This window comes from Papio anubis, chromosome 18, assembly GCF_008728515.1.
Source record: "Papio anubis isolate 15944 chromosome 18, Panubis1.0, whole genome shotgun sequence".
Taxonomy (NCBI): Eukaryota; Metazoa; Chordata; class Mammalia; order Primates; family Cercopithecidae; genus Papio; species Papio anubis.
This window is the reverse complement of record NC_044993.1, coordinates 59,450,395-59,476,865: the sequence shown is the minus strand read 5'-3', so window position 1 is coordinate 59,476,865 and position 26,471 is coordinate 59,450,395. Positions and strand designations below refer to the sequence as shown.

Sequence of the window (26,471 nt, the reverse complement as noted above, 5' to 3'; positions counted from 1 at the left end):
TTAAACAAATTTGTACACCCACGTGTCGTCCATCAAGCGAATTAAGATAAAGAACATCCCCCTCACCCTCATGCCTGTTTTTAGACAACCTCCCACCCCTCCTTCACTGGACGAAGGCACCTCAGATGTGTAGCACAATTACGGCATTATCTTCCTCAATTTGATAACTTTGCTGTCACCACTGCTATCATCAGGGCTTAATTTTGCCTTCTCTTGAGCTACCTATAACTGGAATTATACTACATATGCATTTTTTTTTTGTATTTTATTTATCTTATTTCAGTAGTTTTAGGGGAAGAGGTGGTATGTAGTTGCATGGAAAAGTTCTTCAGTGGTGATTTCTGAGTTTTGGTGCACCTGTCACCTGAGCAGTGTACACTGCACCCAATGTACAGTCTTTTATCCCTCGCCCCCTCCTGTCCTTCCCCGGGAGTTTCCAAAGTACATCATTCTTATGCCTTTGCATCCTCATAGCTTAGCTCCCATGTACTCTGCAAATTTAAGACAGCTGCACAATACTTAGGACATGCCTCTGCTCCTTCCGCCTTAAAAGACTGCTAATTCTCCATAATGCGCTCTGGCTGGCAGGGGTACTTGAAAGCTGGGGCTTAATCCCCCCTTGGTGTTAATGCTTCAGACTAAGGCCAGGTCAGTTGTGTTCTGATCCCATGTTGCCCCCTCTTCTGAGGCTGCTGTGGATAGATCACGATGGCAGCATGGGAGTGAGGACCAATGATGGCCTCTTGGTGCCCATTTGTTACTTCTGGCTTCCAGTTTGGGCATATGCATTCCTAGCCCACTATCACTGCCAACAACTATTACCCACACTGGCAGTGAGACCATAAGAGCCTGGCCACACTGTTCAGGGCTGCCTTGTACCTGGTAGCTGCAAAGTGCCATGATGTCAGAAACCGAATCTGTCTACCTGCACCTAGAAAACCCCTGCATATGGAATAGTTCTCAATAAAAATGATGTGGCTGAATGCAGAGCAGAATACAGTGCTGGTGACGAGCATGCAGGCTTTGGACACGTCGGCACTGGACAAGGGAATCCAGTTTACCAGGGACCTTAAAACAGAGGGAAAGACAACTGTATGAGAGGCAGATGTCCCACATCCGGCACCTGACACATTTTAATCTTCAACTAGGCCAGATTTCACTAAAACTTAGTGCAACAAAGGTTTCTGGAATGTCATGCCCTAAATATTTAGTTATCTAAAAAACAGAACAAAACAGGAAAATACTCTACTTCTTCAGAAAACACAAATTTTTACTAAGAAGTTTGTGTACTTTTAAATATTCACTCTAGAGTTAAAGAGAACAAGAAAAAAAAAACCTCAAAGTATTAGAGAGGCAGGGCACAGTGGCTCACACTTGTAATCTCAGCACTTTGGGAGGCCAAAGCGGGAGGATAACTTGAGCCCATGGGGTTGAAGACCAACCTGGGCAACACTGTGAGACCCCCCATGTCTAAAAAAAAGTGCTAGAGAATGTTCATATTATACAATGTCTCCCATAGAAGTCGAGTGGGTTACTGAAATGTGAGCTCAAAACAGCATGCTCTGCCTCACTCAGGAGATAAGCGGTGAAAGCAGGAGGTTCTGGAGACGTGCTATTGAGTAAAGTTACTCATATCAGAGAGCCACAGAAATACGATCCTTTCCTGAAAATCTTATTCCTTGGAACACTTGTTTTTCTTACTTTTAATGTGTCATATTTCTGTTATTTTTCACTCATTTACCCAGCCTCCCAACAAGTTATATCCAGTAAACATTGTCCACCCATTCTTCCATGTGGTAACTGCTTACTGAGTGTTTTTGTCCCAGGAACTATGTCAGGTATTTGGTAAATCAAGACACAATCTCCACCCTCTCTTAAAGGTCACCCTGTCACATACCAGATTTATGTAGTGGTGATTTCCCTGTAAGCTTGTGATTCCCTAAGCTTGTGATAGATTAAAATATGTTCATCTATCAATGTGGATATATGAGAACCCATTGGTTCTACCATCATTATTCTGTACTAATTGTTAACCAATGAGCATCTCCTGGATTTTCTTCCATCTCATTTTTTTAAAGAAAGTTCTTTATTTTTATTAATATATTATTTATTTATTCGAGACAGAGTCTCATTCTTTTGCCTAAGCTGGAGTACAGTGGCACAATCTAGGCTCATTGCAACCTCCACCACCCAGGTTCAAGTGATTCTCGTGCCTCAGCCTCCTGAATAGCTGAAACTACATGCGAACGCCACCACGCCCGGCTAATTTCTGTAATTTTCATAGAGACAGGGTTTCGTCTTGTTGGCCAGGTTGGTCTCAAACTCCTGGGCTGAAGTGATCTGCCTGCCTTGGCCTCCCAAAGTGCTGGGATTACGGGTGTGAGCCACCGTGCCCGGCCTGGCTATTGCATCCTTTAATCTAAAAGGTTTATTTTGCAAGCACACCCAAAAGGGATGACACCTGCAATAATCCCTCTGTTGCCAGGTGTGGTCGCTCATGCCTAGAGTCCCAGCACTCTGGGAGGCCAAGGTAGGAGGACTGCTTGAGCCCAGGAGTTCGAGACCAGACTGGACAACGGGGCAAAACCCCGTTCTCTACAAAAAAAAATACAAAAATTAGCCAGATGTTGTGACTTGAGACTATAGTCTCAGTTATTAGGGAGGCTGAGGTGAGAGGATCGACTGAGCCCAGGAAGTCAAGTCTGCAGTGAGCCATGAGTGCACCATTGTACTCACTCCAGCCTGGGCAACACAGCAAGACCCTACCTCGAAAAAAATCCTTCTCTCAAGTTTAATTTGGATTACCAAGTAGGAGAGGAGGCTTGGGTCAATATTCCCCATGAAAGCAAAGGTGATGACAGGGTCATAGAGGAGCTGAGATAATCTATTTAATGGTATCTGATTGTTTTCAATAATTCAGCTCCCAGCTGATAGACAAATGTTACAAACAACTCCCTAACCATGGCGAGGGAATTTATCTGAGCACATTTGGAATTTAGGATCACTTAAAAGGGGAAATAAATAACAGTCTGCTTTTCACTGCTGGCCTCCACGTGGCAATAATTTACCAGCATTCCTTCGAGTCCCAGCAGCTTTGCAGCTCTTGGCCTTTAATCTAGAAGCCAAGCTCTGGCTCGAAGCCACGCCTCTAATGGATGAATCAGCAAAATGAATTGGCTGTCAACTGTGTCCTCCAGCGATTCCAGCTCCCCTGTCAGAAGCAGCATGTAGCAGGCTGCTGGGTAACACTAACCTTTTCCAAATTTGTCAGGGAAATGATTCAAGGCAATCTATCCGTCTTGCCACTTTGTGAAAGCCACTGGGGAACCAAACGTGCCAAGAGTCCTCCCTGTTTCCCTGGAGGTGAGTGGGAGCAGTTCCCTCACATAAGAGTCTCAACCACTCCAGCTTCACTGTGCCTGGTCCATTGTCTCTTGACACTGCACACAGCATAGCATTTAATCTTCGGATGTTCTAGTCACCACACAAATAAAGAGACTGAGCATCGGAGAAACTAAACAGCTTGCCCGAGGTCTTGTAGGTAAGCAACAAAGCTGGCTTGGAACCAGGATGTGGCATATATACACACACACACACACACACACACACACACACACACACATTTTAACAATGTAATACTGCCACATGTCTGCTGTGTATTTATATGCATTTTGTTTATGTAGACAATTAGCTTATAAAATGCTTCCTGTATTAAGGAATTACTTAAAATGTTTACACTTTTTTTTTTAAGAACTTTCCACTACTGTCAGTCAAAGACTTTTCTAACTAAGTTGATGCATTATGTTTATGAACAGGAAGACAACATAAGATATAGATTCCTTCCTAAACTGACTTATAGATTTACTGCAACTCCAGCAAAAATATTCCAACATTTTATTTTTTAAACAGCTTCTGTGGAACAGGGCTAACTCATAGGCAGTGTGTCCAGAGTTGGCCTCCAACATTTTAATTAAATATTGAAAAAAATTAAAAGTAAGAAAAAAAAATCTCAGTAGAAAACAACAGTGGTTGTGAGAGCCTGGGGCTGGTGCTGGGGCTGGAATGGGAGAGGAAGTTGACTACAAAGAGTGGGAGGGCATTTTGAGGGTGACAGAACTATTCTATATCCTGATTGCAGTGCTGATTACATTACTGCACGCATTTGCTGAGGCACAGAACTGTACATCATTTTATTATACATCAATTAAACCTCAGTTATTCTGGGAAACCTGAAAGATGAATTCTAAAATTAGAACAAAAGGGCCAACAATAGCTGGGACATTTCTAAAAAAGAATGGGAAGGGGGACTTGCTTTACTAGGTAAAAAAGCCTATTGGAAAGCTATAGGAATTGAGACAGTGGAGTAATGGTGCTGAGATAAACTAACCAATGGTACAGAATTCTAAGAGCCTAGAAAAACACGTATACATCTGTGAAACTTTGATTTTTGACAGAACGGTCGGGAAAAGGAAAAGCTGGAAAAATTGTTTATCCATAGGAAAAAAAAAAAAAAGAAATTGGATTCTTAGTCACACCATGCCGAAAAATTCACTCCAGATGGATGAAGAGCTTAAATGTCAAAAGCAAACTCTGAGAACTTGAAAAGAAAATATAAGTGAGTATCTTTCTGAGCTTGAAGTAGGAAAGAATTTACGAAGATAGAAAAAAGGATAGGCATAAAAGAAAAGATCAATAAGTTTGGCTACATTAATATTAAAGCCTTTGTCCATCAGAAGGCACTTTAAAGGGAAGAAAGGCAATCTATAAACTGGGAGAAGATATCTGTAACACATTCAACTGACAGGATTAGCACTAGAATACATAAAAACAGCCACAAATTAGTAAGGAAACAACTGCAGAAAAGTGGGCACAAGGCATGAGAAGCACGTACAGTCACTGCACAGGGGGAGGTGTGTGAGGCCAGTGGACATACGCAGAGGTGCTCAGCCACAGACAAAGGCAAATCATGACTATAACGAGACATGGCTCTATACCTACTGCGCTGGCAAAAATTACAAAAACATTAATACCAATTATTGGGAAGGTGTGGAGCCACAGGATCCCCAGTGGTTGTACGACCATTTTGGAAAACAAGTCAGTGTTTTAAAGGTGATCATTCTCACTCCCTACGACCCTGCAATTTCACTCATGAATAAGAGATCAATACTAGAGTTTTCAAAAAACAACTGTTCATAACAGCTAAAAAGAAAGAGAAAGAGAGGGAGGGCTCCAAATCCTTATCCTTGGGTAAACGGACAAATCTGTGGTACATTCACACAATGGAATGCTGTCTAAGAGAAAATATGAGTGAACTACAGTTACACAGAATAAAATGGATGAATCTCAGTGATGTAACGGTGAATGATAAATGCAATCCCCCTCACGCCCCACAACACACATACATACACACGCGGTGGGGGTGTGTATGAGAGGGAGAACAAAAAATAGCAAGAAGATGATCAGCACAAACTTCAGTAGAATAGCTGGTGCTGGAAGGGAATCAGGAGAAATAGGAGAAGAATAATAGGTAGATGTAATTTATTAGTAATGTTTTAATTCTTTGGTTGAGTGGTAGTTTCACAGATGTTCATTACGTTTTAAACAAACAAAATTTCTAGCGAGCCTGTAATCCCAACTACTCGGGAGGCTGAGGCAGAAGAATTGTTTGAACATGGGACGTGGAGGTTGCAGTGAGCCGAGATCGTGCCACCGCACTACAGCCTGGCAACTGAGCGAGACTCAAAAAAAAAAAAAAAAATTCTGGCTTTTCCATTGTTTACCCTGTCCAACTACTAAAGGCCACTTCCAATACAATCTGCTTAAGTGAGAAGGTCTCTTTAAGATTAGCTCAAACTTATTCCTGTTTCAACGTCTTCGGTCCCATGGAAGTGGAGCCCCTGAGTGGGACACGTGGTATAAATGTCTACTGTGGCTCAGATGCCAGACTTCAGCCTTGCTTGGCGGCCAAGGGCGTTTTTGCAGTCTGCTTCTTAGAGGGCTGAAACCAGTTTATTGTAGCAACTGTTTGGGGCTGGGGAGGGTGTACTAGGAAACTGCTCAAGCAGTTACACACCATTAGTCCTGCATTTTTTGCCATGGCCATTCTCAGCAAACATCAAGTTCTCAATGTCTAAGGGAATTGCCTATATTCGTATTAATCCAATGGTTACAACAAAGAGGACTGGACATGGTGGCTCATGCCTGTAATCCCAGCAATTTGGGAGGCCAAGGCCAGCGGATCACTTGAGTCCAGCAGTTCAAGACCAGCCTGGGTAACATGGTGAAACCCTGTCTCTACTTAAAATACAAAGATTAGCCAGGCATGCCTGTAGTCCCAGATACTTGGAGGGGTGAGGCAGGAGGATTGTTTGAGCCTGGGATGTGGAGATTGCAGCGAGCTGAGATTGTGCCATTGCACTCCCGCCAAGTTGACAAAGTGAGACCCTGTCTCAAATAAATAAATAAATAAATAAATAAAAATAAAACAAAACCAAGAAAGAGAACTATTTATTGGCTATTTCCTCTGTTAGCAGAGAAAATCCTGTCAGCATTATCCTAGCTTTATAGATAAGGACACTGAGACTCACAAAAAGGGACTGTCCCAAGGTCCCAAAGATTACACATGTGTAGGCTGGGACCCCAACCAAAGCCTACATTATTTCCACTACACCACATACACTGGAAGGGACCCGGTTTGTGTCACGCAGAGTTAACACAGGCATACATCTGTCTGCAAGGAAGCAGAGTGTCCATCTCTCCACCCAACAGCTTTGTGCAAATGCTAGAAGGAGTCCCTGTGTGATACCCTGGTGTGTTACTCCACGATCAGAAGTGGTGTGTGTCAAGAGTGGCCTCTGCCTACTTCACAGGCCCAAATCCTACTCCTCTAATACCAGCGTGTGCCTTAATGTCAAAGGTGCCCTCTCTGACACCCTTTAAGATGGCCTCTCCTTATTCCCCTCAGAGCAATCACCAGCCTGAGGCCCTAAATCACCACACTGTCATTTCCGATTGTCACCCCATGCCTGGATGACACCAAAGGTTGCTTTGTGTTTGTTTGCTTATTTAAATATGAATATATTAGATACAAAAGTTTTTTCATGTTCCATAAAGTTTTGATCAAGTTTAAATTTACAACAGATGGACAGCCTCTCCAATTTACCATATAGAGAATGGATGGTTTTATCAGATTTTGCAAAAGGGCAAACTTTAAAATCTTTAAAGAAAGATATTAGAAATAAAGGAAAACAGAAATACCCAACCCTAATGGTCATTATGAACATTTTCCAAAATGATCTGAGATGTATTTCCCCTCAACCCAACTAAGGAACTAGGCAGATACTAAGTTGCAAAGAGGAATCAGTGATCTAACAGAAACATGGTAAAATGAAGGTATTTCCAACATGCCCAAAGAAGTAAAAATGGGCAGGCAAGCCCAGAAAATGACAGCCTTCCTTTCCACCCTCTCTAGTCCATCCTTCCCCTGCTGACATGATCCATTCTCTTCTGTTAAACCCTTCAGCATCTTCAAGATAAAGTGCAAACTTGCTGGTACACCCAGCCAGTGTACCAGCAAGTTTGCCTCAATAATAACCCAGTTCTGTCCAGCCCTTTCATCTCAGTTCTGTTTTCCCACATTTATTTGTCTCCCAAACAGGGCCAGATGCCCTTTGAGGGAAGGGATTATACATTATTCATTTCTGTAGCACCTGGGGTTTACCATAGTAGTTTTCCAGGAATTCAATATACGATTATAGGAAGAAAGGAAGAAACAAAACTTCAGGCCAGACGTGGTGGCTCATGCCTGTAAGCCCTGCACCTTGGGAGGCCAAGGTGGGAGGATCACTTAAGCCCAGGAATTTGAGACCAGCCTGGACAACATAGTGTGACCGCATCTCTACAACATAAAAAATAAAAATAAATTAGCTGGGTGTGGTGGTGCACACCTATAGTCCCAGCTACTCAGAAGGCTGAAGTGGGAGGATCACTTGAGCCAGCAAGGTTGAGGCTGCAGTGAGCCGAGACTGCACCACTGTACTCCAGCCTGGGCAACAGAGTGAGACCCTATCTCAAAAAAAAAATGAAATAAGTAAATAAATAAATGAATAAATAAATAAAAACAGCTTTTATGTCTGCTGGCAGCCTGTTTCTACTCAAGAGAAAAAACAAGCCAGCATGTTTACACATTTTTCAGTTAAAAATCCCATGTTGAAGCCTGGTATGTGAAAAAAGTGCCTGGACTGGAAACTGGAGGTCCTGGCTCTGGCTCTAACAGGCAGCTTTGCCTGGGCAGGAAACAGGTCACCCTCACTGACAGCAGAGGCTGACCCACCTGCCTGCTCACACCGTTAGGAGCCAGAGCTTGGGATTCCTTGTCCTTCATGCTTCCTTTCATACCATGGGTGTTTCTCCAACAAAGGCTAATTATGTTTTTAAAAAAGTCCTGAGGCTGGAAGAGTGGAAACTAGGGCAGTGAAAGAGATCCGAGCCCCATAAAAGGGACAGACAGAACTACTGAAGATAATGGAGGACGGCATTCTTTCCTCTCTGCTTTTTCAGGGCCTCCATGACAGCGCCTGACCCATGAGAGGCACTCAGGAAAGGAAAGGAAATGAACCAAGGAAAGGAAGTAGGCTCAAAGGGCCGTGCTTACAGAGACGCAGAGTACAGAGGAACCTGCAAGACCAGCGAGGTGTCTACAGACAGCTTCCACAGATCCCATTGCCTGGACCCTCACCACGGTGAGGGCAGGTGCTGTTATCAGCGCTTCACTGACAAGGCAGAGAGAAAGTTCCATTGGCACCCAACTAGGATGTAGCAGAACAGGGCAGGGTGTGATCTTGGTTCTGTCACTTAGAACAAGTCAGGCCTTCCACTCTGCTACCTCCCCATCCTTCCCCTCAATTAAATATGGACAGGCATGCATGCCGGCCACTGTTCCCACGTATCACTTCACTTTACGGTTCTCTAATTAAGGCCATGGAAGTGGCAAAGAAAAGTCTTTACAAACTAGACATGAAGACAATGGTTGTTTAATTATTTAAAACCTACGCAAAGGGAAGCCACAAAGTCAAATGGGAAAACCACAGGCTAGGAGGCCACACAGGCCTGGGTTCGAATCCTGCCCAAACCTTAAGTTGTCTGGGGTGAGTTACCTGCCTCCCTGGACTTCTCTTTTTTATCCATAAAACAGACATATCCACCTACCTTACAAAGCTTTTATCACAGGGCCTCAGATACAGTAGGTGCTTAATTAACAAGATTACTGCTGTTAAATCACAAATATATAATTCAGACAAAAAGAACTTTGCCAAAGCCAGTATAAGACATTCCATTGCCCCGCATATTCCCAAACAACAACAAAAAACAAAAGAAACATTAAAAAAAAAAAAGTCTGAACTATAAATTTCAAAATTTTCCGAGACCAAAATTAGTTAATTGATTTTCTCCCAACTCTCCTGAAACCACCTGTTAAAACATTCATCTCATTCATTCATTTATTATTTATTTATTTTTGAGACAGGGTCTCACTCTGTTCCCCAGGCTGGAGTGTGGTGGTGCAAACATGGCTCACTGTAGCCTTGAGCTTCTGGGCTCAAGCAATCCTCCCACCTCAGCCTCCTGAGTAGCTGGAACTACAGGTGCAGGCTACGACACCTGGCTGATTGTTGTATTTTCTGTAGAGACATGATTTTGCCATGTTGTCCAGGCTGGTCTCAAATTCCTAGGCACAAGTGATCCACCCGTGTTGGTCTCTCAAAGGGCTGAAATTACCAGCATGAGCCACTGTGCCCAGCCATCTCATTCAATAAACACTGGCACCGGGTACTGGGATGCAGCAGTGGGGAGCAGAGATTCCCTGACCTTAAGAAGCCCGCAATCTGGAGGAAGAGTAAAGGAGGCGAAAAGACTGGTAAGGGAACACCAAGTAGGCAGGAATCTAGGTAGGAAATCATTTTAACATGAGCAGGGGCAGCAGAAACGGTGACAATAAATACAAGCTATTAACAAGCTGACTGAGGGTGGAAGAGCTACCGCTTAGGCTATAAGTTCCCAAGGCTATAACTGGCCCAAGCCAATTGCCTCAGCATTGAATGAATGATGCCACTAAGGAACCCTACTTTGATTAGCCAGCCTGGTGTTTTTCTTTTTCTTTTTCTTCTTCATGGTTACAGGCTGAGAAGTCAGTCAAAAATTATTAAAGCCACCATTTATTAAGTACTTACTATAATGCTTGTAAAGAACTATGCTAACTACTTTCCAAACAAATACAGTTGACCCTCGAACAATACGTGTTTGAACTGCATGGGTCCACTTATATATAGATTATTTTTTCAACCCAACACATTTTGAAAACACAGTCTCTGAGGGATTCAAAACCTGCCTATATAGAGGGCCTCTCATACCCATGGGTTCTGCAGGACTGACTGTGGGACCTGAGTACGTGAGAATTTTGGTATACTCAGGGGTCCTGGAACCAATCTCTGGTGGACATTAATGAATGCCTGCATATTTCAATCTCACTTGTTCATTTGTTCATCTATCCATTCATTCATGAACAAACCATCTTCTAAAACTAGGCAGCTGAGGCTGAGAGTGACTCAGGGAGAGAAAGAGTGCACAGACTATCACCCGTGGGCTGAGGGTTAGAAAAGCAGCTTGCTCTGGAGTTTCCCATGGGGAAATGACCACACTGAGGGCTCACAAAAATTTCCCTAAGGAAAAGACACTTGGGTCTTTCCTGAGACAAGGGATGGGAGAGCAGATAGTGTAGAAATTCTGGAGGTGGGGAATTGTGATCCAGGCAGAAGGAGTACGAGGTGACTCATCTGAGAGAGGGACACAGTCTAGACTAAGGATGAATAACCGTAATAGCAAATCCTAGGGAGGAAGCAGAAGGGCCGGCAGTGCAGCCGGAGCGATGGGCAGAGGTGTGCCACACTGAGGAGTTTAGTCAGGAGGGTCTTGTGGTCATATCTCCTCCTCCTGAGAAAGATTCTGGGAGATCAGCAGGACGCCAGGGTAATTGTAATACAAAGAGAAAGGGCAGTGGCTTGTTAGGATGGAAGAGGTGGGGACACAGAGAAACTACACAGTCCTCCGAGTCCTAGCCTGGACAGTGCAGGGCTGTACCATCTGGGACCAGGGAACAGGATAGTGGGAACACAGGAATGGGGTAGATGGTGGCTTTGAAGTACCTGGGAAACATCGGTGGAAATGTAGGAAGGGCAGAGAGAATCCATTTGGGAATCACTGGCATGAAGGTGGTTCGAGCCCCGAGAAAGGATGGAATTGCTGAGGAGAAGGTGCAGAATAAGCACAGAAGCCTCCAGACTGAACTTAGGAGCACTGGCCTTTAATCCTCATATGGATGGGGAGGGCAGGCATGAGAGCCTGGGAAGCTGTGGCCTGAAAAAGAAAAGGGCAAACCTAGGGATTCAGTAAAACATTGCTTCAAGGAGGAAGAAGAGGCCAGGTACGGTGGCTCACAACCGTAGTCACCAACACTTTGGGAGGGCAAGGTGAGAGGATCACTCGTGTTCATGGGTTTGAGGCCAGCCTGGGCAACACAGTGAGACTCCCCAGTCTCCACTAAAAAAAAAAAATTAGCCAGGCATGGTGGTGCACACCTGTAGTCCCAGCTACTCAGGAGACTGTGCAGGAGGATCGTGAGCCCAGGAGTTTGAGGCTGTAGTGAGCTATGACCACACCACTGCACTCCACATTCCAGTCTGGGCCACAGAGTAAGACTCCGTCTCCAAAAAAAAAAAGAAGTCAGGGTACTGAGCACTCAGGCAAGGTGAGAAGACTGCCTGGTGGGTGTGGCAAGGGGGTCAGTGGGTCTTCAGTAAGAACAGGCTCAGTGGTGTGGGGACCACAGCGAGAGGAGAGTGAGCGAGGAACCACGGCAAGGGTGGTGACTGCAGATGCTTCGAATTCTGAAAAGGAAGGAAAGATATGGGAGAAGAGGCGAGCTGGGGTTGTGGGAGTTCTTCTGGACAGGTGGAAGGGATTCTGCCCATGGGTGGGCATGGATAAGATGTAGCACAAGGCCCCTGAGAAGGGACTTGGAGCACATGGTAGGGACACATGTCTGACAGAGGCAAAGAAAGAGGGAGGTGTGTGCATGGACAGCTTTGTGAATCTGGGGGCAGGAAGCTGCACCTGGGAGCTGGCGGTTTCCTCTGTAAAGGGGTCGAGGTCGGGGGAGGGGAGGGATCTTCCCAAAAGCACCAGGGCCGGAACCTGGGAAGACAGGAAGAGCAGAAGAGGCCATGGAGCTTGCACCTGATAATGTCCCTGCCAGAGATGTGACCTTCCAACTAGTGCTAACAATCTGCCCAATGCTCTTTTTCTCCTCAAAATCACCCCACAAGGTGGGTAACAATTCTACTTCCACAGTCAAACAAACAGGGGCCGAGAGAGGTTGAGTGGCCCGCCGAAGATGGTGATTCTGACAGCAGAGTGGGGTGTGAAGCCCGAGCTCCCTGACCCTGATGCAAGCTGCTGATGACAACTTGAACCTGCCCCTCAAAGCAGTCAACAGAGCCACTGTGCTCACACCCAGCCCAACACACAAAAGGCTTTCCCAAGTGCTGACACAGTAGCTTAAAAAGTGGGTAGTGAAGTGCAGAAAGTAAGAAGGAATTTATGATGGCATCAAGTAGAAGCAGATGGGAGTTCAGAAAAAAGTTTAGAACTATTACTTAAAGAAAAAAAAAAAGCAGATGAAAACCTTCTTTTTTTAAAAGACGAAACACAACTTAAAATAGACTTGGGAAGCAATTCCATACTTAACAGTCTTGAGGAAGTTGACAGACAGCTGAAAGACCTAAGCAATTTACAACATTCTTCACACTTCATGGGAGAAAATTAAGATTGATGTCTCAACTACACAAGAATAATTTAAGGTAAAATCAAAGATCTGCTAGATCATGTGAAATGGCAGATCCTAAAAGTCAAGAAGTCTGAATAAATTCCACTCCAGGGAAGACTAAATAGTACACGGTTTAGTTAATGCTGTATCTTTAAGGTCTGCTTATTACATATCATAAAGAAGTACAAACAGATACCAATCATGGTTTATAGGGAGGTTACTAAGCACCAGGTACTCTACTATCTCTAATCCTAACACGTTATTCTATATCCTAACACGTTAATCTATTTTCTTCCATCTCTAATCCTACCCCTGTAAAGCAGTCTTATTTTGAATATGACAGAACAGTGCCTGAGACATGTTAAAATAACTTGCCTGATGTCACCGTGCTGGACTGCCATGCACAGCCAGTACTTAACCTGTTGTTGACGCCCCTTCCCCTGCCTGAGGGATTCCCAATTTAATGCCAGCATACAGCCTGCAATAGGTTTTAAATTGTAACAGTATCACTAAACAATACCTACTTATATTACGTGAAACCCACTCTGGTATGTCCTTTTCGTCGACTTTCTCCCCTCTTTTTTTTTAATGCTGGCACCTACCAGCATTGATTTCCTGACCCACGAAACAGGCCCTGCCTGACCTGAACTCTATAAAACACCACAGCTCACTGACACCCACCATTCAAAACAGCATTACTATGCGACAATGTGCTTTGTGTTCTAAAAGGTTAATCAACAAAAGAACATTTAGGACACAACCTCATCACAGCCTGCGTGTAACTGAAGCGCTGGCTGGAGGTAGTGGCTGCATCTACAGATTCAAGTTGGGTCCTTTCAACTGGACTAGTTCTCAGGAACTTCGGATGCCAGGTACAAATATACACCTAACAGGCATACACACGCCTGCATTGAGACAACACTTTTGAACCTAGCTAACTTTGGCAACTTGTTGGGCTGTTTGTGAAGTATTAAATCTGCCACAATATTAGTGATACGGTGATAAAGCACAGTGCTCCATGTTTCTTCTACTTCCCATAGCCATGTATGCAAACAGCCTGACAGAGCAGCACATATTTTAAGGCTTATAGGTTTCGGCAGCTGAAGAGCGTAGTCTGTTTGTGAGTAAGCTAATATAGGAGCTGCTGGGCTGCACTATTTACACTTTCATTAAATGTGTCTCTGTGGATGTTTTGAAGTGGTTTTCATCTGATAATAGAATTTACTGGCCGGGTGCGGTGGCTCACGCCTGTACTTTGGGAGGCCAAGGCAGGTGGATCACGAGGACAGGAGAGCGAGACCATCCTGGTCAACAGGATGAAACCCTGTCTCTACTAAAAATAAAGAAATGAGCTGGGCATGGTGGCGTGTGCCTGTAATCCCAGCTACTCAAAAGGCTCAGGCAGGAGAATCGCTTGAACCAGGGAGTCGGAGGTTGCAGTGAGCTGAGATGGTGCCACTGCACTCCAGCCTGGCAACAGAGGGAGACTCCATCTCAAAAAAAAAAAAAAAGAGAATTTACTTACACCTCATGACTCAGCTTATTCATTAACCAAGTGAAACCCCCGAGGAGAGGAGGGGAACTGGAGAAACAGAATGATGGGTCCTTATCAGCCAAGCAGAGCTGAGCTAGCTCACCTCTGAGGTGAGTCATGGCCCCTCGGAGGGAGGGTGTTGGTCACCAAAAGCAGCCTCTCCCAACCTATTAAAGAAAGAGTCACAGAAATTCCATATCAATTGTAAATGGGACAATTTTGTCTTTGGTTCCCTTTAACCATCCCTTGCCATGCTCCCAGCATTGGAAGCACTCAGCGCTTTCCTGATGGTGCCAGGATGCTGCACTATGAACAAGAGTCCTCTTCCTAGGCCTGCCTCTCACCTCTTCCCACCCGCTAGCCCTGCAATCCACCTACAGATGCAGAGCAGCTCCAGGTCACATCACACACGATCTGTCACCACCAAGAAGGTTTGAAAAAATGCCAACACCACCTCCTTGAACACCAGGCCAGATCCTCCGTGCCTTCATGGAGCCCTGTGCCTGTGCTTCCCATCCTCTGTGGAGAGAGAACAGTTTATTTTAAAGGAAGGGAATGAAATCCTCTCTCCAGACTACAGGTTGCCTTGGGACGATGAAATGTACTTGTTGTAACTGGCAATATTTGACTTCGGAAGAGTCACACTTCTTAAAAAAAAAAAAAAAAAAAAAAAAGAGTCACACTTCTCCAAAAGGGAAATGGATAAAGAATGAAGATGTTATTTTTATTTTTCACATCAATTTTACTCTTTGCCTTGATGAGGCAATGTGCCCAATGACTAATTTATTGTATTGGTGAGTTCTGTCTAGAACCTACACACTGAAACCCCGAGGATCACCAAATGTCCCCGAATGGTGGCGCAAATCTGAGTAAGAATTGTTTTGATTTTAAAGTCCCATCCTGCCTGGGCATTTAACACAATGATTCTACACTTGTATTGTTATTTCTGCTTTTAAATGACCACATCACTTCCTTGTGGATTTGGGATTTTAGGAGGACTATTCTAGCTCTTTATTTTCTTTTTCCTTAAGTAAGCTGCTTCCCTGTTACAGGGGCTGTTGCTGCTGACATCAGACCTAAAAACAGCATTCAGATCTGAACTGGAGCAAGTTAGGCCGCTAGGAGAAGAAGCATGATGAGTGACATTACTCTTGAGTCTAACACAGGTAATACAGAGGGGTGGGAGAAGGAGAAGGAAGAGAGAGAGAGAGAGAGAGAGAGAGAGAGAGCGGGACAGAGAGAGGAAGTGGGAGGAGACAGTGAGCCTGCAGGAGAATCAGGGAGAGCGAACTTTTCCCATTTGCTGAGAAACTGTTTTTATCAATAGAAGGTTGCAACTCCCAAACTTCAAAGAAGCAACAAGTTCTTCACCACTCCTGGACATTAAAAGGATCTGTGAAATTCTCTGCCAGCAGGAGAATAGGATTTTTTAAAAAGTGATACTGGCATTGTTCAGCTTTCCAGTCAAGTCATTAAATCTCTAAATTGTTCTAAGTATTCATTTTGCTTTCTACATTCTACAGAGAAATTAATGTAGAGCTTTTTTGTCTATTTAAACATTCGTTGTAAAACCAACCGGTTAGATAAAAAAGTCAAGCCAACAAGAGATAAATATAAAACACGAAAACAAGCCAGGTGAAGAGGCACGTGCCTGTAATTCCAGCTACTCAGGAGGAGGAGGCGGGAGGATCACTTGAACCCAGGAGTTCAAGTCCAGCCTGGGCAACAAAGGGAATCTTGTCTCCAAAAATTTTTTTAAATAAAAACAATATTAATGCAATGGCAAGTGTGATATTATAACATGTCAAAGTATTTTTGAATATTTTATAACATCATATTTTAAAATTCTCAGTGACCTGAGAGTTTCCTACAATGTCAAAATACTCAACACAAATTAGGAAATTGAAAAACAACTTCTGAAAGTCATGTATATGTATAGCAGAACACAGAATGTTTTCTTTCATTTTTTGTTTTTTAAGACCCAGTCTCACTCTGTCACTCAGGCTGGAATGTAGTGTCACAACCATGGTTCACTGCAGCCTCAACTTCCCAGGATTAAGCTATCCTCCCACTTCAGCCTCTCGAGGAACTGGGACTACAGGAGCATGCCATCATGTCCGGGTAATTTTTAAAATTTTTGTAGAGGTGGGATCTTACTATGTTGCCAGGGCTGGTCTTGAACTCCTGGGCTTAAGGAATTCTCCCGCCTCAGCCTCCCAAAGTGCTGGGATTACAGGTGTGAGCCACTGTGCCTAGCTTTGAATGGTTTCTGATTGATAATGGAATGCTGTAAATTTTATCTTTTACTTTTTTTTTTTTTAGACAGGGTCTCACTATGTTACCCAGGCTGGAGTGCAATGGCTATTCACAGGTGTGATCACAGCTCACTGCAGCCTCAAACTCCTGGATTCAAGCAACCTTCCCAAGCAGCCAGGGCACAGGCACGTGCCACCAAGCCTGCCTACTCTTGTGGTTTTTATAAAGTACTCTCTACATTTCTTTCCCTAGAAAAAAATATTACCACCCTTTAGATTCTAATTCTAAAGTCCTACATCTAATGCCTCTAGCATAAGCAAAATCTCATTTTAAAGCATGTCTAATGAATGAATTTGCTTCTACTGCCTTTGCATATGCTGAGATTTTGATGGAGGAAAAAAAAAGTACCTGAAAGCAGCTTTCGTGGAACCCAGCTCTAAAGCTCCACAAACCACATTTTTCCAGTGAGCTCACAGATAGCACCCTGTGTCCTATGCCAGCTTAGGGCAGCAGTTAGAGGCCTTTACCAACAGAAAAGAAAAAGCCTAGCTTGCTTCTAAGGCTACACCCAGATCTGTTCTGCCAAAATCAAATCTGTGGCAAGCAGGTCCATGGCTACAGACTCTTCTGCTATGAGGCACCCAGGGAAATAGTCCAGAGGTCTGAATAGCAAACGAAATAATTTTAACTAATATAAAAAAGACCATCTTTTCAGTAACTAATTCCCTCGAGGACATGATATGGAAGTCAACTATCCAGCTTCCACCTTTACATAGTATACAAATGAGAAAAGCGAGCAGGTTGGTTGCAGTGGCTCATGTCTGTATCTCAACACTTTCAGATTATTTGAGCCTGCCCAGGAGTTCGAGACCAGCCTGGGCAAAAGAGTAAGACCCCATCTTTACCTAATAATAATAATAATAATAATTAGTCCGGAGTGGTGGTGTGCGCCTGTAGTCCCAGTTACTTGGGACGCTGAGGTGGGAGGATCACTTGATTGCATCACTGCACTCCAGCCTGGGAAACAAAGCAAGACTCTGTCCCAAACAAACAAACAAACAAAAATAGAAAGAAAAAGGGAATGAATGTTAAAATGTAGGCAGAGGCATGAAAACTAGAAAAAGAAAGTCACCTTGCAGAGCCAAGTTTATCTCTTACCCCACCGTGATGTGGTTGGCCAATAGTTGATAGAAAGCTTTTTGGTATAGTAGGTAGAAACAAACCCCACCAACTCTCAGGTTACCAGGCAATGTGCCACCATGTTATTAAAGCTGTCATGGTGAGAGTCCCTGGGCAGGCAGCCCGCTGGAATGCTGAGTCATCTGTTCCCCCGCTCACAGCTGGCATTCTCCCCAGCACATGCTCTGCCCACAAGCATGCTCTTTGGTGAATGCATTAGGAAGTAGTTACCTGAATGTATCCTGAAAATCACAGACAAGGCACTAAAACCACACCCATTGGAGCCTGTTCTGTCACAACTCAAGCCAGAGTGCAGGCATAAATCACTGCCATTTCTGGAAATAGCACAGGCACACCTTGCACTCAGCTCTCTAGAGGCCTTAGCTAAATGCTGTTTAGATTATTTTTTTAAAATGTTTTTTTGACTGGTTCAGGATTTAAAAGAGTTAACAAACATCATATGAGCAGAAGGCACAATGGAATGAGTGTGCATACTCTGGGGCAGACAGCTCTACTATTGGAAGGCCACATGCCTCTCTGGGCAACTGTTTTCTTATCTTTGAATTGAGGTGCTTTCCACAGTTGGTTTCAGGGAAAGCATCTAAGACTGCAGTCACAACAGAGTATTCATGCGTGGGGAAAGGGGTGGGGACGCTAAAGTTGAACTTTGCTTTTAGTTAAAATTACCCTTGAAACTTCTTTCTTCACACTGGAGAACATGTGTCTCTCAGCGAAGCCAACACAGCTGGTTTTTCCAACACACTACTGGTTCTCCTCTAGCACATCAGAGGAAGAAGATGGCTTCATGTGAGCACCATGTTATTAAACACACATGCACACACATGCATGAACACACATTATTTATAACTAGCAAGAAGCCCGCTACAAGAAGAGTGTGAAAATTGATATTCACAAGGAAGGGGCAGAATCTACATCTCCCATTTCATCTCCAACTCACTGGAATACATACTTTTGCTGAGTGGAGTGACAAGCAAAACCAGTCTCACACCCTAAAAAACAATTAGCCTCATCAAGTACATTTGAATTCACACAAGTTTTAAAATGTTACGATGTAACTCTACTTGGTATCTAGCAAACATATGATCTAAGCCTCTGTGCCTGTCCTCTGATCACACGTACCCAACCTAGTTCTCTGAAGACAAGGAAGATGTTTTAGCTATTCTATACCTGCAGTGATATTTCTCCAGGAGAGAACAGCTAATACAGCTACTTCTCTCTGCTTCCGAACAGCCCTGGGCTTGCAATTACTACAAGCCACTGAAGAACCATGGCTTAACTTCTCAGGACATGGATTTTACTAGAGATCAGGGAGGAAAAATTAAATAATTAATCTGGCAATTAAAAAAAATAGTATTAAAGTAAAATGGACATATTGTAGAATAGCATTTTTTAAAAAATTATGACAATGGTTTAAATAAAATATAAGACTGTAGAGAAATTTCAACTTGTGCCCCGCCCTCACTCCGCTGTGCCCCTGAGTGCTCCTATCTGCTCTGCTTTGGTGTTGGGGGGCTTCATAGAAGTTTGAGAATAACCTCCTCCCACAGAGGCAGTGATGTTAGCTGAATGGATTCTCCTTTCTGGGGAATGAGAACACCAGAAAGAAGAGACTCCCACCTTCTCTTCTTGGCAGCAAGGAGGTGAATGTAATGTCCATACAAGGGTAGTTTACACAGGTCAATTTGTACTCTAGGTGCACAAACAACACTTAGGGAGCTGTAAGGAATTCTCTGTGGTTAGAAGCAATTCTGAAAAGAGCTGACTCATATGAGAAAAGGGTAATGCAATATCTATTTCTTTTAGCAAAGGTGATAGAAATGCACGAATCATGAATATGTCATGCAAGGAAAGATGAGGGCAGCCTAAGCTGAGAAGGTGTTCAAATAAATCTCTTGTTTGAAAGGGATTATGATACCACTCTTTTCCCTGCCTACCTGTTGACAAAACAGAAAGGTGGGAATCCTGTCTTATAAATTCAGGTTCTGGCCCTCATTTGTCCTACAAGTATTTCTTGGCCAAGGTGAAGTGGTCACTCGTGCATCTACCAAAATGGTCTGGACCACTGACTGGGCAGGCTTTGAGCAGCACGGTCACCTGCCTTAGGGTGGTAGCTATCATTCCCTGAGATTATATCACACGTAGTACACGCTGCCAGTGCTGTAGGCTCTGTTACCCTCACTTTATAGAAAAAACTGAAGACCCTGTTGAATGACTTGTCCAAAGTCTTGCAACTGGTATAAGGAGAACTGGAATACAAATTCAAGATGTTTCGATCCCACATGGCTGCAAGGAGCTGATGTCAAGGAAGATACAAAGTAATGACCACCTACTCTGCTAGCAGATGGTGGTAAGCTGTTCTTAGAAGCAGTGAACCAAGGGCATGATATCAACAGTCCTTGTGTGTGCATTCTTCAGCAGAGAGGTCTACTGACTGTCAGTGAGTGTTCTGTCTAAACGAGAAGGGGCTTAGAGAGGATCATATCCTTTGACCTAGTAATTCCTCTTTTAGGAAATCATCTGAAAACAATCTGAAATGATGACTAATTTTTAATGCACAAGGATATACAAATTTTTGAATTAAAAATGTTTTTAAAACACAAACAAATGTTTAATAGTAGGAGAACAGTTAAATTATGCTATTCATATTCATTAAAAATTATGTGAGGTTGAGGTGGGCTGGCACGGTGGCTAACACCTGTAATCCCAGCACTTTGGGAGGCTGAGGTGGGGATATCATGAGGTCAGGAGTTGGAGACCAGTCTGGCCAACATGGTGAAACCCTATCTCTAATAAAAATACAAAAAATTAGCCGGGCATGATGGCGTGCACCTGTAATCCCAGCTACTCGGGAGGCTGAGGCAGGAAAATAGCTTGAACCCAGGAGGCAGAGGTTGCAGTGAGCAAAGGTTGTGCCATTGCACTCCAGCCTGGGTGACAGAGCAAGACTTCATTTCAAAAAAAAATAAAATAAAATAAAATAAAAATTATGTGAGGGAGAAAGTAGGGAGAGGGGAGGAAAAAACATGCTTTCAAGAGAATAATAAACAAGCAATACATAATCAATAAATTCTCTGGCTAGTTATTTGGGAAAAAGTAACATGAATGCCTCTCTCATAGGTTATATCATTGATTCAATCAACAAATATTTGCTGATCACCTACTATTTTAGGCATTGAGAAAAACTTACAATAAAAAAATCTTTGCCCTCCTAAGACAATTCGTTGAGCAGTACAGTTTCACATGTGTATTTTCCTACATGTATGTTAAGCCTCCATTTAAAAGTTAAAATAAAAAGCCTGACTTCATGGATTTTACAATCTAATGGTGAGATATTGACACTAAACAAAAAAGTAAAATACACAGTGTACGTGCAGTGCTATGGAGAAAACAAAAAGCAGGCAGTACTGAGGTGTGGGTTGTGATTTTAAATTAAGTGGTCAGGGAAAGTCTTACTGATAAAGTTACCACATAACAATGCAAGATGCCAAATTTCAGATAAATTACATATTATTGTTTAGTATACCATGCAATATTTGGGACATAGCTATTTTAAGCAAAATCTGGCAATCCTACTTACTGAAAGTCAAGTGAACAAATCTCATTCCTAATCAATTAAATGCTTAATGCTTCTGAACAGGACACTAAAGCCAGAAACTATGAAAAAATAAACTGACAGATGTACTATGGAAAATGTAAAGCTTTGGTATAGCAACATAGACTAGATTAAGAAGAGCTGGGCACAGTGGCACATGCCTGTAGTCCCAGCTCCTCCAGAGGCTCAGGTGGGAGGACCTTGAGCTCAGGAGTTCAAGGCTGAGGCTGTAGGGTGCTATAATCACACCTGTGAATACTGGGTAATATAGCAAGACTTTGTCTCTTAAAATACACACACACACACACACACACACACACACACTGTACAACAAATCGGGACAAATATTTGCGAAATACAAAACTCAGGATTAATCTAAGCATCATTTTCTCCCATAAAATGAGGGGAAGGGGAAGATACCTGTAGTTCATACAATTACAAGGATTTCAGAACCGTGTCTTGTACCTAATAACCAATGGCTCATTAAATGTAATAAATGATAATCATGATGTAGGTGTGCTTATAAATCAGCAAGAAAAGCACACAATTCACAAAATAATAACAACCAATTAAACTTTTGAAAATAATTCTAGTGTCAGCTTAGGCAACATGTGAACTAAAATTTGAATGACATCCTTGCACTAAGAGGTCATAAAATTTCAAAAGCAATCCATGTTTAAAAAAAATCATCAATGGACATTAATGCTGCTGGATGAAAGATTACTGAAGAATAGGGTTTCACAGTCTCAAAGTATTAACCAAAGAGTACTTATTTATTACAAAGCAGGAAGGCTACGATGGAAAAATCTGTGACCACTATTTACCTAAATGATGTCAAACCAAACATCAGCAATAACAGAACAAACTGATACCACGTGCCTTTCAGTGTGATGCACTGAAAAGAGCACATCAACTACGTGGTACTCCTGCCAAAAACATTTAATCTGAATCTTATCATGAGATAATCAGAAATATGCAAATTGAAGGACACTGTAAAACAACTGATCTGAACTCCTCAGAAAAATGTCAATCTTGTGAAAATAAAAAATAGGCTGGGGAACTGTTCCAGATTAAAGGATACTAAAGACTAAAGAACTATGATGACTAAAAGTAACACAGGACTTTGACTGGAGCTTGGATCCAAAAATAAAAATAGAAAAACTGTAAGGGACATTATTAGGACATTTGGGGAAATTTGATTACAGCATGGACATTAAATCATATCAAAATCATATCAGTGTTAAATTTCCTGAGTGTGATAAATATATCAGGGCAATATTTTTAAAAAGCCTGTGTTCTTAAGAGAAATACACTAAAATATTTTTAAGCGAACCATTATATCTCTCTCAAGTAGTTTAGCAATAAAAAACAAATACATGTATACATGTTCACATATGTATATATTATGCTTGTGTACATATGTGTGTGTGTGTGTCTGCAGAGAGGGAGATAGAGCAAATATGATAGAATATTGCCAAGTTATCTATAGGTTTGAAGCTGAATGCAGTGGCACGAGCCTTTAGTTCCAGCTACTTGAGAGGCTGAGGCAGGAGGACTGCTTGAGCCCAGGAGTTGAAGTCCAGCCTGACCAACATAGTGAGACCTCACTGCCTTTAAAACAAGAAAAAGAGTGGGAGAAAATATCATTAAAAAATAAAATGCATGAGGTCTAACTCCAAAAACAAACAAAAAAGGAAAGAAAATGCATTCTCTCAGTAGTAATCAAAGAAATGCCAAGAAGAATGGTTTTGAAAAGACTTAATGTTGGAGAAGCATAACTAATATAACCTTCTTTAAAGGGTGATCTGATAATCTATAAGAAATTCTGATTCTGAAACTTTTTGTTGAAACCAGCTCTCTGACTATCATGTAATCAACAGAGGCCAAGTGAAGGCCAGGTGTGGTAGCTCATGCCTGTAATCCCAGCACTTTGGGAAGCCAAGGTGGGTGGATAGCTTGGGCCCAGGAGTATGAGACGGGCCTAGCCAACATGGCGAAACCATCTCTATTAAAAATACAAAAAAGGCATGGTGGTGTGCATCTGTAGTCCCAGGTACTCGGGAGGCTGAGGCGCAAAAGTCACTTGAACCTGGGAGGCAGAGATTGCAGTGAGCCAAGATTGCGCCACTGCACTCCAGCCTGGGTGATGGGAAAAAAAAAAGAGGCCAAGTGGAATTCTAGAGACTTTTAATTTCCCATTTGCAGTTCTTTCTTTCATATGAAATTCCTATGCCCAAAGAGGTTTGAGAGTAATAAAAATTGTAGTAAAAATAAAAAATAAATGAAAGATCCTATAATAAGAATACTGTTGAGTAAATAAATTATGGCATATCAACTTGATGGCTTATCTAATGCAGTCAGTTAAAATTTAAAATGATTTCACAGAGTTTAAACAGCTTGAGAACACTTCTCACAACTGTTAATGTGAAAAGCAAATATTCAAGTCCATCTATAGTATGATTACACCTACATAAAATAATGAAACATGATACTGTAATATGTCAGAATGTTATCATAATTATTTCTGGGTGATTATGTTTCTTTATTGTGTGTTTCCCAAATTTTCTGTCACAAATATGTACCTGTTTTATTTTTATAAATACTTTTTTATCCTGAAGTGGCAGGTCAATAAACAAATAACATAGGCATGCAGGCAGGCAGGCAGACAGACATAGGACAGACAGACAGACAGACAGATAGACAGACAGACAGATAGATAGGCAGGCCGGGAACGGTGACTCACATCTGTAATTCCAGCACTTTTAGAGGCCAAGGTAGGGGGATTGCTTGAGGCCAAGAACTCAAGACCAGACTGGAGAGTAGAGTGAGACTCCCCTCATCTCTACACATAAAAAATAAAATAATAGTAGTAAAATAATTTTTTTAAAAAATAAATAAAAATAAAAGACAAAGCATGTGTAGCATTCCTGGACTCAGAACATAATAAAAGATTTTTATTATTATAGTGACTTGATTTACAGGATCTGAAAAGTGAGTGTGGACAAATGCAGGCTCATATTCCCATAGTGAGATACTCTGTAATAACCAGAGAGAGTTTATAAAAATGAAACTTTAAAATAACTATAAACAGATGTATCAAAAATTAATAAATAAGTGGGTAAATCTCTGTTCGGGGATCTCAGCTCTGAAGGCTGTGAGACCCCTGATTTCCACTTCACACCTCTATATTTCTCTGTGTGTGTCTAATTCCTCTAGTGCTGCTGGGTTAGGGTCTCCCCAACAAAGCGGGTCTCGGGAAGTGGCGCCCAAGGTGGGGCCTCAAATCCAGGTGGAAGCGTTGCCAGAGCCAAAGTTGGAGAAGGTGGAACTAGCTGGAGGACACCCGAGTATTCTTAAAGCAATCCCCACGGTGAGTAAGAAGGGGAGTTTGGAAGCGTCAGGGTAACAATGGGACAAGTGTGGACTCTCATTTGTTCCGCCTTGGAACTTTTTCACACTGATGATGAGGAGAAAGGAGAGTATAGCAAAGTAACAGAAGAGGTTACAGAGCATGTTTATTTACCAGCTAAAGCTAAAGTGGCAAAGGAAGGAGAGGTTCATCCCTACCCTTCTGCACCCCCTCATTATTTTGAGGAAAAAGACCCTCCAGATCTTTCTTTTCCAGAGGACACTGGGTGAAAAGCAGTTGCCCCAGTGACTGTTCGAGCAGCGCCTTGAGCGACCACTCTCAGTTCTATTCAGGCAGGAATTCAGCAAGCTAGATGAGAGGGTGATTTAGAGGCTTGGCAGTTCCCTGTTAGAATACACCCCCCAGATCAACAAGGAAATATTATAGATACATTTGAGCCTTTTCCTTTTAAATTCAGGAAAGCACATTTAGTTCATTATATCAAGGCCTGTGGTGGTATCGGAGGTAATCTGAATAAAGCTACTTTGTTGGCACAGGCAATGGCAGGACTGAGAGTGGATAAAGGAAATACTCTGTTTCCTAGAGCCTGTTTTAACTGTGGAAAGCATGGTCGTACTAAAAAAGAATGTAGAAAAAATCAGGGAGTCAGGCTACCAGATAGGGGAAAAAAGAAAACTGCTGAGCTTGAAATATGTCCAAAATGCAAAAAAGGAAAACACTGGGCTAATCAGTGTCACTCTAAGTTTGATAAAGAAGGGAACCCGATTTCAGGAAACGCCATGAGGGACCCGTCCCGGGCCCCATTCTAAATTGGGGCATTTTCAGCTCAGGCTATTTCCTCACCCCTGTAAAATGTCTGTCCCCCACCACAGCCGGTAGTGCTGCAGTAGATTTATGCTGCACAAAAGCTGTGAGCCTTCTGCCTGAGGAACTCCCACAAAAGGTCCCAACAGGAGTCTGTGGACCCTTGCCAGCAGGAACAATAGGATTACTTTTAGGAAGATCCAGTTTAGATTTAAAAGGGGTATATATACATACAGGAGTCATTGATTCAGATTACAACGGGAAAATTCAAATTGTTATATCTACTTCTGTTCCCTGGAAAGCAGAGCCAGGAAAGCATATAGCACAGCTCCTGATTGTGCTGTATGTAGGAATAGGAAAATGTGAAATTAAATGAACAGGAGGATTTTGAAGCACAAATAAACAAGGCAAAGCAGCTTATTGGGTAAATCAAATTACTGATAAATGTCCTACCTGTGAAATAACTATTCAGGGAGAGAAATTTAAAGCTTTGGTAGAAACAGCAGCAGACATTTCAATCATTTCTCTACAGCACTGGCCGTCTGCATGGCCAATCCAGCCCGCTCAATTTAACATAGTTGGGGTTGGTAAAGCCCCTGAAGTATATCAAATTAGTTATATTTTGCATTGTGAAGGGCCCAATGGACAACCTGGGACTATTCAATCAATTATAACTTTTGTACCTATAAATTTATAGGGAAGAGATTTATTACAACAATGGAGAGCATAAGTTCCAATTCCAGAACAATTATATAGCCCTCAAAGTCAACATACAATGCATGAAATGGGGTATGTCCCTGGTATGGTACTAGAAAACAATTTGCAAGGTTTGAAAAAA

At 42.5% G+C, this 26,471-nt stretch overlaps 1 protein-coding gene and 1 long non-coding RNA gene across 7 annotated transcripts in view; one reads left to right on the top strand and one right to left on the bottom strand.

The window, feature by feature from the left end:
- Positions 1–26,471, bottom strand: part of PARN (poly(A)-specific ribonuclease) — a 200,060-nt gene that overhangs the window by 50,166 nt on the left and 123,423 nt on the right. The window lies entirely within an intron of this gene.
- LOC116271316 lies at positions 13,666–15,843 on the top strand. Its single transcript, XR_004179834.1, has 3 exons — positions 13,666–13,749; positions 15,464–15,577; positions 15,739–15,843. It is a non-coding gene; the product is annotated as an uncharacterized LOC116271316 (long non-coding RNA).